The following is a 13287-nucleotide window of genomic DNA, read 5'->3' as shown; positions in this document are numbered from 1 at the left end:
GGGTTTTTGACACACTGAATTCTTTTAGTATTGAAGTAATCTCTTTGAGGGAAGAACCAAGATACCACTATCTTTGAGGTCACTGTAGGTTCTAGGGGACCTGCAGTAAAGTGATAGACAAATGGTGATGACTTTAGTGTCCCATCTTCTACGATGTGAATCAAGGCCTGTTTTAGCATTGTGAAGTTGCAATTCCAAAAGTGTTTTGAAGTTGTGATTCCAAAAGTGTTTTGAAGTTGAATGGAGCATGTGGGAGTTCCTTCTCTAGAAGATTCAATAGATTGTGATGATCTTCAGGGACCAGATTGATGGATGGTTGGAAATCATTATCAGAATTTCCAAAAGGGAGAGATGCAGATGGATTGAGGATTCTTTGTAGTTGGTCAGTTTCTTCATTCTTCGATGACTTACTGTTGTTAATACAAACAGCCCGTTGAAGCTATCCTGTACACTTAGCACACCTTTCACCAACTGTGAGCCAGTCAAGTACAATGTCACATTGATGTTGATCGAACTTGATGAGATGATGAGTTTTCATCATGTATTGCTGTCCATAATTCCTTGACGACACATGAAGACTTGTATTCAGTTTTATTGTCATCGATATGTCCTTTGCAAAACTGTATCTGCTGAGTAGCATATATCAGGTCAGCGAGGGTTTGTTGGTTTTCAGGTGGTTTGCATTCAATTCCATGACGTACATGATCAATGGTATGCCCCTTGACAACCAGACCCGTGAAGATTCCGGGGTAGAATAGGTCTTCAGCAACCCATGCTTGCCGTAAAAGGTGATTATGCTTGTCGTAAAAGGCAACTAACGGGATCGGGTGGTCAGGCTCGCTGACTTGGTTGATGCATGTCATCGATTCCAATTGTGTGGATCGATGCTCATGATATCAATCACTGGATTGTCTGATCCAGACCGCCGTCATATAGCTGAAATATTGCTGAGTGCGGCGTAAAATTACAAACCAACCAACCAACCTGACAACAAATGAAATTTGTCTCGAAACTTAAGTTTTACGTGTTGCATTTTTCCATTGATGACATATTGTAGTTGATATTTGATATGCTAACATCTGTCAGGACTGATTGTACACTCTGGTGGTAAAATGAAGCTGTGAAAGTCTGTTATTGGAGAAGTTTTACTCTTAAATCCTAGATTGTAGGTTACTTGTTGTATTCCATTCTTGTACTGTCTCTTCCTTGACACATTAGGAAAGACCCAAAATATTACTTTTGCAAGCTTATTCTTGCATAAAAGCCGCTTGCTGTTAGCTGTTTGTTTGTTTGTTGTTTAACGCCACCCTCAGCAAGATTCCAGCTATATGACGGCGGTCTGTAAAATACTCGAGTCTGGACCAGACAATCCAGTGATTAATATCATGAGCATCGATCCACGCAATTGGGATTGATGATATGTATCAACCAAGTCAGCGAGCCTGACCACCCGATCCCGTTAGTCGCCTTTTACGACAAGCATAGTTGCCTTTTAGTATGGGTTGCTGAAGACCTATTCTACCCCGGAATCTTCACGGGTGCTGTTAGCTGTCTTGGCTGTTAACTTGTGATCGTGGGTATACTCGCTGTACAGTTGATAAGTTGATATACCACCAGCATCTCTTTATTCTACAGTTGAAATCAACCTCTGCAAGAAGGAAAATATGTTATTACAAAATATAACAAACACATGTTGAACCAATTTTTATAAATTTCAGTTTGCACCTGAAGTATTAGAACATCTATCTGAATATATCCTCGATTGTAGGTTACTTGTTGTATCCTCTTCATTGAGCTGGCTATTAGCTGCCCAGCGTTAGAAATTTGCACTAGTCCTAGTCTTTGCCAAACTGCCCAATGATAAAGGTATCATAAGGACTAGTAGAAATTTGCCATTTTTAAGGGTTCTGCTATGTTATCATAATAAGAACTAGTGGATGAACACTGTTGGTTTCTAACCCTGCATTGCCAGGTGATGTCTTCACTCAAAAGTGAAGTTTTGTAAATTTTGAATGCAATACTGTTAATTTTTAACAAGTTCACTTTTAGATATTTGATAGCAACCAATTTAATACCGAAATGGAGATTTCAGTATGTTGAGTGAATAGTATATTACCAAACACTTATACCATATCTATTGTTTGTTTAATGCCACCCTCAGCAATACTCCAGCTGTATGACGGCGGTCTGTAATTAATTGAGTCTGGACAAAACAATCCAGCGATTGATATCATGAACATCGATCCGCGCAATTTGCAGACGATGAAATGCATCAACCAAGCCAGCGAGCCTGACCACCCGATCCCGTTACTCACATCTTACGACATGCGTAGCCGTTTTTTACGACAAGCATGGGTTGCTGAACATCTATTCTACCCCGGATCTTCACAGGTTACCATATTTATTGACTAAGGAACAGAATATGTTCCCAAATAAGCATTGAAAGTGTTTGAAACATGTACAATGATTTATTATAAATTAATATGTATGTTTACATGTTCAACATTTTGATATTTTCCTTTTCCAGAAATATTATCAAGTCCCTTGAGCTGGAGGAAGAAAGGTAGCTGTTACAGCCTTGACAGGCCTTGCAAGTAAACAGTACTTTGATCTTGGTGAACAAACTTTACACCACTATGCTGGACTTATGGATGGGAGGATTAGCAAGGAAGACCTTTTTGATCATCTCATTCAAAACGATGCTTTTGGAGAGTGTCTAAAGTGTATCCAATCAACAGAAACTTCGATAATTGATGAAAAGGGAATGTTAAGTTCGAAGCTTCTTGAAACTTTGTTGTATGTATATATGTGGCCGATGCAAGGTTGGTTGGCTGGTTGGTTTGTTGTTTAACGCCACACTCAGCAATATTCCAGCTATATGACTGCGGTCAGTAAATAATCGAGTCTGGATCAGACAATCCAGTGATTAATATCATGAGCATCGATCCACGCAATTGGGACCGATGACATGTATCAACAAAGTCAGCGAGCCTGAACACCCAATCCTGTTTGTCGCCTTTTACGACAAACATAGTCGCCTTTTGCGGCAAGCATGGGTTGCTGAAGACCTATTCTACCCCGGAATCCGCGACAAGGAGAATTGCGGATATCTTGGTGGAATGCAAGTGATTGCATCAGGTGACTTTAAACAGCTTCCTCCAGTGCCAAATTATTTTTACGATGACGCCAGATCATTTTGCTTTGAGTCGCCAGTATATCAAAAGATCTTTCCCCATCATGTCAATATGCAACACGTCACATGCCAGTCTGAACCTGACCTAATTCTTGCCATCAATGAATTCTGTGATGGATCACCATCTGAAGAAACCAACAAGTTGATGAAATTTCTCAACAGACCACTAGGAAACAATTCAGAACGCACTATTCTGTATGGGACCAATTTTGATGTTGATTTCCAAAATCAAATGGAACTCTTATCAGCTGCCTGGTGATGTTCACAAGTACAGAGCACAGGATTATGGAGAAACACTTTTAATCCAAAGATGTCAGGCTCCCAACCCTCTACAGCTTAAAGTTGGTGCACCAGTCATTCTCGTTCGGAATCTTCACTGTAGAATAAGAATCCGGTAGTGATGACATGCAATGCATTGTATGTGATGTGTGTGATAAGTGGATTAGCAAGGAATACCTTTTGGATAATCTCATTCAAACTATTCTGTATTGGATCAACTTTGATGTTGATTTACTCTACAGCTTATGGTTGATGCACCAGTCATTCTCGTTCGGAATCTTCACTGTAGAATAAGAATCCGGTAGTGATGACATGCAATGCATTGTATGCGATGTGTGTGATAAGTGGATTAGCAAGGAATACCTTTTGGATAATCTCATTCAAACTATTCTGTATTGGATCAACTTTGATGTTGATTTACTCTACAGCTTATGGTTGATGCACCAGTCATTCTCGTTCGGAATCTTCACTGTAGAATAAGAATCCGGTAGTGATGACATGCAATGCATTGTATGTGATGTGTGTGATAAGTGGATTAGCAAGGAATACCTTTTGGATAATCTCATTCAAACTATTCTGTATTGGATCAACTTTGATGTTGATTTACTATACAGCTTAAAGTTGGTTCACCAGTCATTCTCGTTCGGAATCTTCACCAGACTTTGGTGAATGGAACTGATTTATAGTGGAGAGGATGATGACTATGTGGAGGTATTTGCTTCCCTGCTCACAGATCTTTATTGGGACGTCTGCGACCATTACCTTAAGACTAGCCTGGTTCACTCTGTGAAATCATTCAAAGTAGTGATGAGATGCAGAGCATTTCATTACATAATGACTCATGCTTATCAAGTTTAACATGCTTAAATATTTCTATGTTAATTATATTAATATTTTACCGTTTTGTTGCGAAACGTCCCATCTTTATTAGTATCACGGTAACACTACAGGGGTCATAAACTAACTGCTTTTAATTGTATTACAGGGGCGGTGGGGTCGCCTAGTGGTTAAAGCGTTCGCTGGTCACGCCGAATACTCGGGTTCGATTCTCGACATGGGTACAATGTGTGAAGCCCATTTGTGGTGTCTCCTACCGTGATATTGCTGGAATATTGCTAAAAGCAGCGTAAAACCATACTCACTCACTAATAGTATTACATATAAAAATAATCATTTTCTTATAGTGACATCCGTGATGTGCAGAACAGAATGCAATCCTCTGCAATGTTCTTGTAAACATCGTAATATTGCAAGTCCCTGGCATAGATTAAATATACTCGAAACTTGGCCTGCTGCACATCAGATCTGTCACAAATTTCTCTAAAACTCATTTTATTGAATCTATTTTGATTAATAAGAGTACAATTTTATATGACTGACTGACCAAACAATCCTTTGTATGTGTCATATGTATCGATCAGGACAATGTATAGGAATGTGAGCCATACTCACGCTTTTCTTGTTTGTAAGGCAAGCGATTGGTATGACTATTAATGTCCCATTTACATTTACATTTTGGTGGTTATATTATAATTTGTGATGTACTGGTGCAATGTACACAGCTAACATCATTTTGAAATTATTTTTGAGGTCGGGTAGCCTAGTGGTTGAGGCGTTCCCTCGTCATGCCGAAGACCCTGGTTTGATTCCCCACATGGGTACAATGTGTGAAGCCCATTTCTGGTGTCCCCTGCCGCGATATTGCTGGAATATTGCTAAAAGCGGGGGAAAACCATGCACACTCATTGAATTGTTTTTGACTTTCAACATCAACTGTATCATTCCATGTAGCGTTACAGTTTCTCAGGGTAGATACCTAATTTATCAGGAGAAAATAGCTTTAGTATCAGACAAGACAATTTATTCAATATATATATATAAATAAATTTAAAGATATATATATTGAAGTGTATATATATATACACACACCAGTACTAGGAGGAAGTATTTAGGGGTGTAAATTAGTAGTTTTCCTTATGTGAGGTAGACAAATACATCACATGTAGTATGCTAGGAAAATAGCTATATTAAGTTGTATTTTCCTTCGTCACGCCGAAGACCCGGGCTCGATTCCCGACATGGGTACAATGTGTGTAGTCCATTTCTGGTGTCCCCTGTCGTGATAAATCCTGGAATATTGCTAAAAGCAGCGTAAAACCATACTCACTCTTTTTTTGCACATTAAATAGGTACAAAGAGAGATCATTTATTTTTTGTTTATCTTGGGTGTTCATTATGATCATGAATGTTTACTGCACTGTCATTTCACATGCATGTACTAATATACTTTTTTCTAATAGAGGTATATGCATCACATACAAGTAAAACATGAATGATGTTTTCCATGTACATTTTGTCATTAAGTCTACAATGAGGACATAGCATGGTATATTTGTGTTTCTTCCTGTTTCTGTCTAAAATTATCTAAATCTTGTGAGACTCTTTCTCAAATGTAAAGAAATGGCAATGCACAGATAATTTTTCGACACGTAAAAGTGTTTTCAATAACACATAGTTAGCACGTTTCAGGTGTGTTGTGTAGAATTCCAGTTTTGTTTAAGGTTATCAAGAAGTTTGGTTTGGTTTGTTGCTTTACGCCGCACTCAGCATTATTCCAGCTATATGACGGCGGTCTGTAAATAATCGAGTCTGGACCAGACAATCCAGTGATTAATATCATGAGCATCGATCCACGCAATTGGGATCGATGACATGAATCAACCAAGTCAGCGAGTCTGACCACCCAACCCCGTTAGTCGCCTTTTACGACTAGCATAGTCACCTTTTACGGCAGGCAAGAAGTCTTATGTTAATATTCACAACATCCTGGTTTATTCATACAAAGTCTAACCCAAATTGAAATTGAATATGTTTGATATGGGTAGCCCATGTGGCTCTGCATCATGAAGAGACTTTAAGATAGATAACATTGGTGAGGTAACCTATTTCTATCTAGAGTGATTAATCTACACCAACATTTAACTTGCCTGTTACATGTATGTAAGCTGAAGTAGAGCTCTACCACATTTACCCAGTACCATATTATTGCATGTAGTTTTACTAACTTTCAGAAAATGTTTTCACTTGTTTGTCTGAACATTTTCAATCAACAGCCCTCAACTTTGTTATATCTCTGGATTATTTATCATTTCATCTTTGGAACAGCATCGTCAGTGCATTGATTGCATTTCTGTACTTTTCTTATAAAAAAGGCTCCCCGAAATTTCATCATAGAAATAATTTTCTAACAGCTTCCACACCATCCTCTGATTTGCCGATGCTGACAAAATCTTGAATATTTTAACGTTTTCCCACATCAGGATTCAGAGCCTTTGAATGAGGAAATTGCTGGATTTTTAAAAAATCATTTGAAAGGCTTCAGGGTCTTTCGATACTGGTTTCTTTCTCTGCCGACATGACTCTCCCATGACTCTCCCATAAGAAAACCTTTTTTTTCTATGGTGTCCGGCTCCATCGCTTTAGACTGATTGCCATGTCTATCGCAATGTTAACCTACATGACGTCATCTCAAGTATGATGGGGGCACGGGTGGCCCAGTCGTCTAAGGCGCCGCAATTCGCTGTGCAGATTTGCGTCCCTTGGGCACGCCAGAAACCTATGATTGTGGGTTCGAATCCCGGTTCGCCCTGATTATGTTTCTAGGTTTGTCAGCACCATACCCGTGCTCGTGGGTTTCACCGAAGTGGTAAACATCTGAGACCTGCATCACTTCAAGCTTTCCTCACACATTAAGCTGACAGCCGCGATATAACTGGAATATTGTTAAAAGCGAAGTTAGACCCAACTCACTCACTCACTCACTCAAGTATGATGTGATATTACAATTGAACTGATTGTCCATTCAAGGATAAAAGACATTGGAAAATGAGAATCTGCCATGGACAAGAATCCCGCCATAGATCTGATATATCATGCACTCTTGCCTTGTCCACCGTATTCTTCCATGATACTAATAAGTTGAGTGATGAAATGATAAACAGCTGGGGACTCAAGATGCATCCTTGATGAGTACCACTATTACAACTGAAGTAACTAAACAGTCCATTTGAGGTCCTTACACAGACTGATAGTTGTGAATACATTCATGAAAAAGAATATTGAAGATTTTCCCCATTTATACCCACATTTTTAAGGCTTATCAGTAATACTGTTTACAGTATCAAAAGTTTTTGTAAAAATAAGTAAGCAAACAGTAGAAATTCCCTTTCTTTTTCCAGGGCATATTTCTGGATTATTGCATGGAGTGAAAATATATGACCAGCAGTGCAATAATTGGTTCTCTGCTTGTGTCTCATGAATATTATTTTGATCACACCACTGTCATATCCGAGTGTTTAAAATAGAAGTGAATATCTTGCACATAGGTGACAGTCTATCATTGATAGGCCTCTGTAATTGTTGGGGTCATCCTTAACACCAGACTTAAAGATGGGACAAATAATTCTTTTTTCCCACATATCAGGAAATATTCCGTCTTGGCATAGGTTATTGAATATTAAGGTAAAAAAAGAGAAAGTGTGTAAGATTGACGTAAAGCTGTTTAAATTGCATTGCTAATTGTGTATGTACATGTTTGCTGTTGAGAGAATATCAGCTCATTTGAGAACAGAACACTTCTTAGGTATTTTTAAATGAACAGTGTGCCTGCATATTCAGGTTGGTTTGTTATGAAACATTTGTTATATTTGCTGTTTGGGAATTCATAGAAAATGTCACACTGCAGAATAATTTGTCTGATTTTATATGTTATAGGCAAAAATGTTGTGGTTCTGACATGTTTTGTTTGTTGGTTTGTTGTTTAACGCCGCACTCGGCATTATTCCAGATATATGACGGCGGTCTGTAAATAATCGAGTCTGGACCAGACAATCCAGTGATTGACATCATGAGCATCGATCCACGCAATTGGGATCAATGACATGCATCAACCAAGTCAGCGAGCTTGACAACCCAATCCCGTTAGTCGCCTTTTAGGACAAGCATAGTCGCCTTTTATGGCAAGCATGGGTTGCTGAAGACCTATTCTACCCTGGAATCTTCACTGGTCCGGTTCTGACATGTGATTTTAAAGTCAGGAAGTATGTACTTCCTATTTCTTGTATTTCATGAACAAAATTATTAACATAATTTTTTTTCTTTTCTACTTTTGGGAAAGTGCTAATATCTAATATTGATATTTTACTTGAAATTAATTATATATGTGCAAGTTTTGGAAAATAATGCACATGCCATCATACCCTCAGGGTTGTCTCTCCATGTTAAAAATACAGAGATTGAGTACTTGTTTGTCCTTGGAACCTCAACTTAATTAGGGGTGTGAAGATCCGGTGTAGAATAGGTCTTCATCAACCCTACTTGCCGTAAGAGGTGACAGAGGCGACAATACTTGTTGTAAGAGGCGAATTAGGTGATCGGGTGGTCAGGCTCACTGATTTGGTTGATACATGTCATTGTTTCCCAACTGTGTAGATCAATGCTCATGATGTTAATCACCGGATTGTCTGGTCCAGACTCATTTTCTTACAGACCACCGACATATAGCTGGAATACGGCATTAAACAACAAACAACTTATTTAGGCTTCCTGACAAAACAATAAATATATCATTTTACACTATACCCTCAATTTGTTATTTGTTCGGGAATTTAAGAAGTCACAATATACTGTTTACTGGGTTAAGTGGACATAGCGTCTGCCCAGAGAGCAAAGTATTTGTTTGTTTAGCGCCGCACTCAGCAATATTCCAGCTATATGACAGCGGTCTGTAAAATAATCGAGTCTGGACCAGACAATCTAGTGATTGACATCATGAGCATCGATCCACGCAATTAGTTGGGTTTTTTTGTTTGGTTTGTAGTTTAACGCCGCATTCAGCAATATTCCAGCTATATGACGGCGGTCTGTAAATAATCGAGTCGGGACCAGACAATCTATCGATGACATGAATTAACCAAGTCAGCGAGCCTGACCTAACGATACCGTTAGTCGCCTTTTACGACAAGCATAGTCACCTTTTACGGCAAGCATGGGATGCTGAAGACCTATTCTACCCCGGAATCTTCACGGGTCCCACGCAATTAGAATCGATGACATGTATCAACCAAGTCAGCGAACCTGACCACCTGATTGGTTGATGCATGTCATCGATCCCAATTGGATGGATCGATGCTCATGATATCAATCACTGGATTGTCTGGTCCAGACTTGATTATTTACAGACCGGCGTCATATAGCTGGAATATTGCTGAGTGCGGCGTTAAACAACCAACCAACCAACCAACCAACCAACCGTTAGTTGCCTTTTACGACAAGCATATTTAGTTGCCTTTTACGGCAAGTATGGGTTGTTGCAGACCTATTCTACCCCGGAATCTTCACGGGTGAGAGAGCAAAGTAAACACTGGTTGACTTGGACTCAGCATATTGTATCTGATTGACAGTGAGTAGGGTATCCATGTCAAACTGCTGTATGAATTCACCAAAATCACCATAAAACCGGCATTAGACACGGGCTAGTACAAGCAGCCATACATCACGGTTTGTTTATTATTATTTAAGGATTGAAGCACATGACCATGTAACTAATAGTAATAATAGTAACAAAAGAAACTTGCAGACGAGGCCATGGGCTCGGCCTCGTCTATGATTTTTTTGCAATATTTTCTTTATATTGTTATTTTTAGTTACATGGTCCTGTGATTGAAGTTGTATTTGTTGACGTTCATCAGCTGATGAAGAGAATGCCTCACGTGAGCAAATTCCATGATGCGTCGATCCTTATAGTGACAGATACATAAATCATAACAAAACAATCCATTATACATCATTTTACATCAAACTTTAATTATATAAAGCGAACTACATCAAAGCGGAGAGTCGTGACGTCATCCGTCCCAAACATTCCATTTGGAGTGACATCCCTTGGTTTTACAAAAAGCAGAAAATGGCGGCTACGGCAATGTCATTCGCTTGAAATGAAAGTTGCACACAGTAAAGTTAGCGTTGGAAAGAAATCCAGACACGATTGAAGTTGAAAATGGATTGATATTAACGTTCTGTGAACTTTGTGTACGTGTTTAAGTCACACTGCGGCTGCTGATGACGAGGATTACCGCTTGAAGCGACGCGGCTGGATTTGCCTGAGCAAAACACGACAGACTGGAGCTCAGTGATTTCTTTTGGTAAGTCGAGCATTCTTTGTTTTAGCTTCAAATAGACGCTTCATTTCGGTGACCCGACATATACATGATCATGTTTACAATAGCAATAAACCAATCTAATCAAAGATGTGGGCTGCAAAACAGTGACAGGTTTAGATGCATTTTGGATAAAACAAGAATCTACACTAGGTGGAAAATCAACAATCAATCATAACAGCGATAGAAACTTTACTCTCCACTAATCCTGATATAGAATCTAGTATGACCAGAAATTATTGAGTATTTTGGGGATATGTTTAAGTGGATATCTAGTATAAAGAACACTGACCAGCTATCAAGTGCTTGGTTTCATTCAAGAGAGACAACTCAGTTAGTCCTATTTCATTAGTTTGTCAAGAGTTACCCCCCTTTGTTTACTTGATAGCAGACGTCATTTTCAGTGATCTTCAGTGTGGTTGATTAGAGAAGAGGAGGTTGATATTAGAGTATTATAACAAGGACATCAGATCAGCTAATGTGATTTCAAGTAGAACAGGCACCCCTTTGTCCACTGTTTATAGTGTTTTGAAAATTGACAGGAGGCGGCTTGGTATTCTTGTTTCTAAAAACATACGAAGGAGTTTAGAAAACTTAAGACTGGATATGATTGATAGAGGAACTGTGGCTGTCTGTAAGGAGACAATTAGAACTGAGCTGCATACAATAGGTTGGGAGAAAAGTCGAGGAATTCCATCACCGATCATGAAACCTGAACAAAAGGAGCGAGGGTCGAACTGGTGCTTATAGGGCATAGAAATTTTACCTGGGACAATGTGATTTTTCTCAGATGAAAATTCTGTGTGGCTGTTTACTAATACACTAAAATTCTGGACTAAACAAACTGAAAAACCTTTGTATCAGCGCCCAAAGTACAGTTCAATTTCACGAGTGGGGTGGCATATCTGTGTTAGGGGCAACGCCCCTGTGTGTATTTGAAGGGAATATGAACAGTGAGCGGTACACATATATTCTCGAGGGACATTTACTTTCATCTGCTCAAGTATTCTATGGAAATTCTTGGATTTACCAGCAAGACAACGACCCAAAACATCCTTCAAAGCATTCTCAGGCCTGGTTTCGGACCCAAAATATGACATTATTAGATTGGCCAAGCTACAGCCCTGACCTAAATCCAATAGAAAATGTTTGGGGGCTAATGAAGGAAAGTGTCAATAAAAACATCTGACAAATATTGCTGAAATGAAAGAAGAGGTGGTCCGATATTGGGTGGGTTGGTTGTTTTACGCCGCACTCAGAAATATTCAAGCCATATGACGGCGGTCTGTAAATAATCGAGTTTGGACCACACAATCCAGTGATTGATATCGTGAGCATCGATCTACTAAATTGGGATCGATGACATGCGTCAACCAAGTCAGCGAGCCTGACCATCCGATCCCGTTAGTCGCCTTTTACGACAAGCATAGTCGCCTTTTACGGCAAGCATGGGTTGCTGAAGACCTATTCTACCCCGGATCTTCTTGGGTCCCGATATTGGGACAGCATGAACCACAACTTTCTAACTTCTATGATCAGTAGTATGCCCCGCCGCTTTGAAGCCTGCATTGCTGCCCGTAGTGACTTGTCAAAATACTAAGTGTTCACCTGTTTTTGAAGCTGGAGTTATGTTGTACTAATATTCACATTTAATACGTGAGTAATGAGTGAAAAACATTTTTAAAAATTACAATCTTTTAATTCTCAACAATTTCTGGTCATACTGTAACAAATAGCAAAACCTTTAAAAAGGGCAAAGTTCTACTAGTCATTATACCAAAACTATTGGGCAGTTTGGCGCGGACTACTGGACTAGTGCCAATTTCTAACGCTGTCATAACAAACCAACCAACCAACCAACGTCAAAGGCGACTATGCTTGTTCTAAGAGGCGACTAACGGAAACGGGTGGTCAGGCTCGCTGACTTGGTTGATACATATCATCAATCCCAATTGCGTGGATCGATGCTCATGATATTAATCACTGGAGTGTCTGGTCCAGACTCGATTATTTACAGACCGCCGTCATATAGCTGGAATACTGCTGAGTGCGGTGTCAAACAACAAACAATCAATCAATCTGATTGTCGTCATACTGCCCGATGCCGTTCATGAAGTCAACCATTGGTTAGCCTGTTTGTTTGTTGGTTTGTTGTTTAACGCCGCACTCAGCAATTTTTCAGCTATATGACGGCGGTCTGTAAAATAATAGAGTAAGGACCAGACAATCCAGTGATTGACATCATGAGCATCGATCCACGCAATTGGGATCGATGATGAAATGCAACTTAGTCAGCGAGCCTGACCACCCGATCCCGTTAGTCGCCTTTTTGCGACAAGCATAGTCGCCTTTTACGGCAAGCATGGGTTGCCTAAGACCTATTCTACCCCGCATCTTCACGGGTCCGTTAGCCTGTCCAAGACTGGAGTATGTTATGGTTAGTCTGTCCAAGACTGGAGTATGTTTTGGCTGGAATATTGCACTTTAAATATATTCGTTAAATGCGTTTGAGTGTGTGAGTTAAGATTTAACGTCGCATCGGCATTATCGCAGTCATATAGCGACGAGACCAAGTTAATATATATACAATTTAGTCAT

Source organism: Haliotis cracherodii, unplaced genomic scaffold (assembly GCF_022045235.1).
Source record: "Haliotis cracherodii isolate W230 unplaced genomic scaffold, xgHalCrac1.p SCAF_19, whole genome shotgun sequence".
In the NCBI taxonomy this organism is placed as follows: domain Eukaryota; kingdom Metazoa; phylum Mollusca; class Gastropoda; order Lepetellida; family Haliotidae; genus Haliotis; species Haliotis cracherodii.
Note: the sequence above shows the minus strand (reverse complement) of the source record.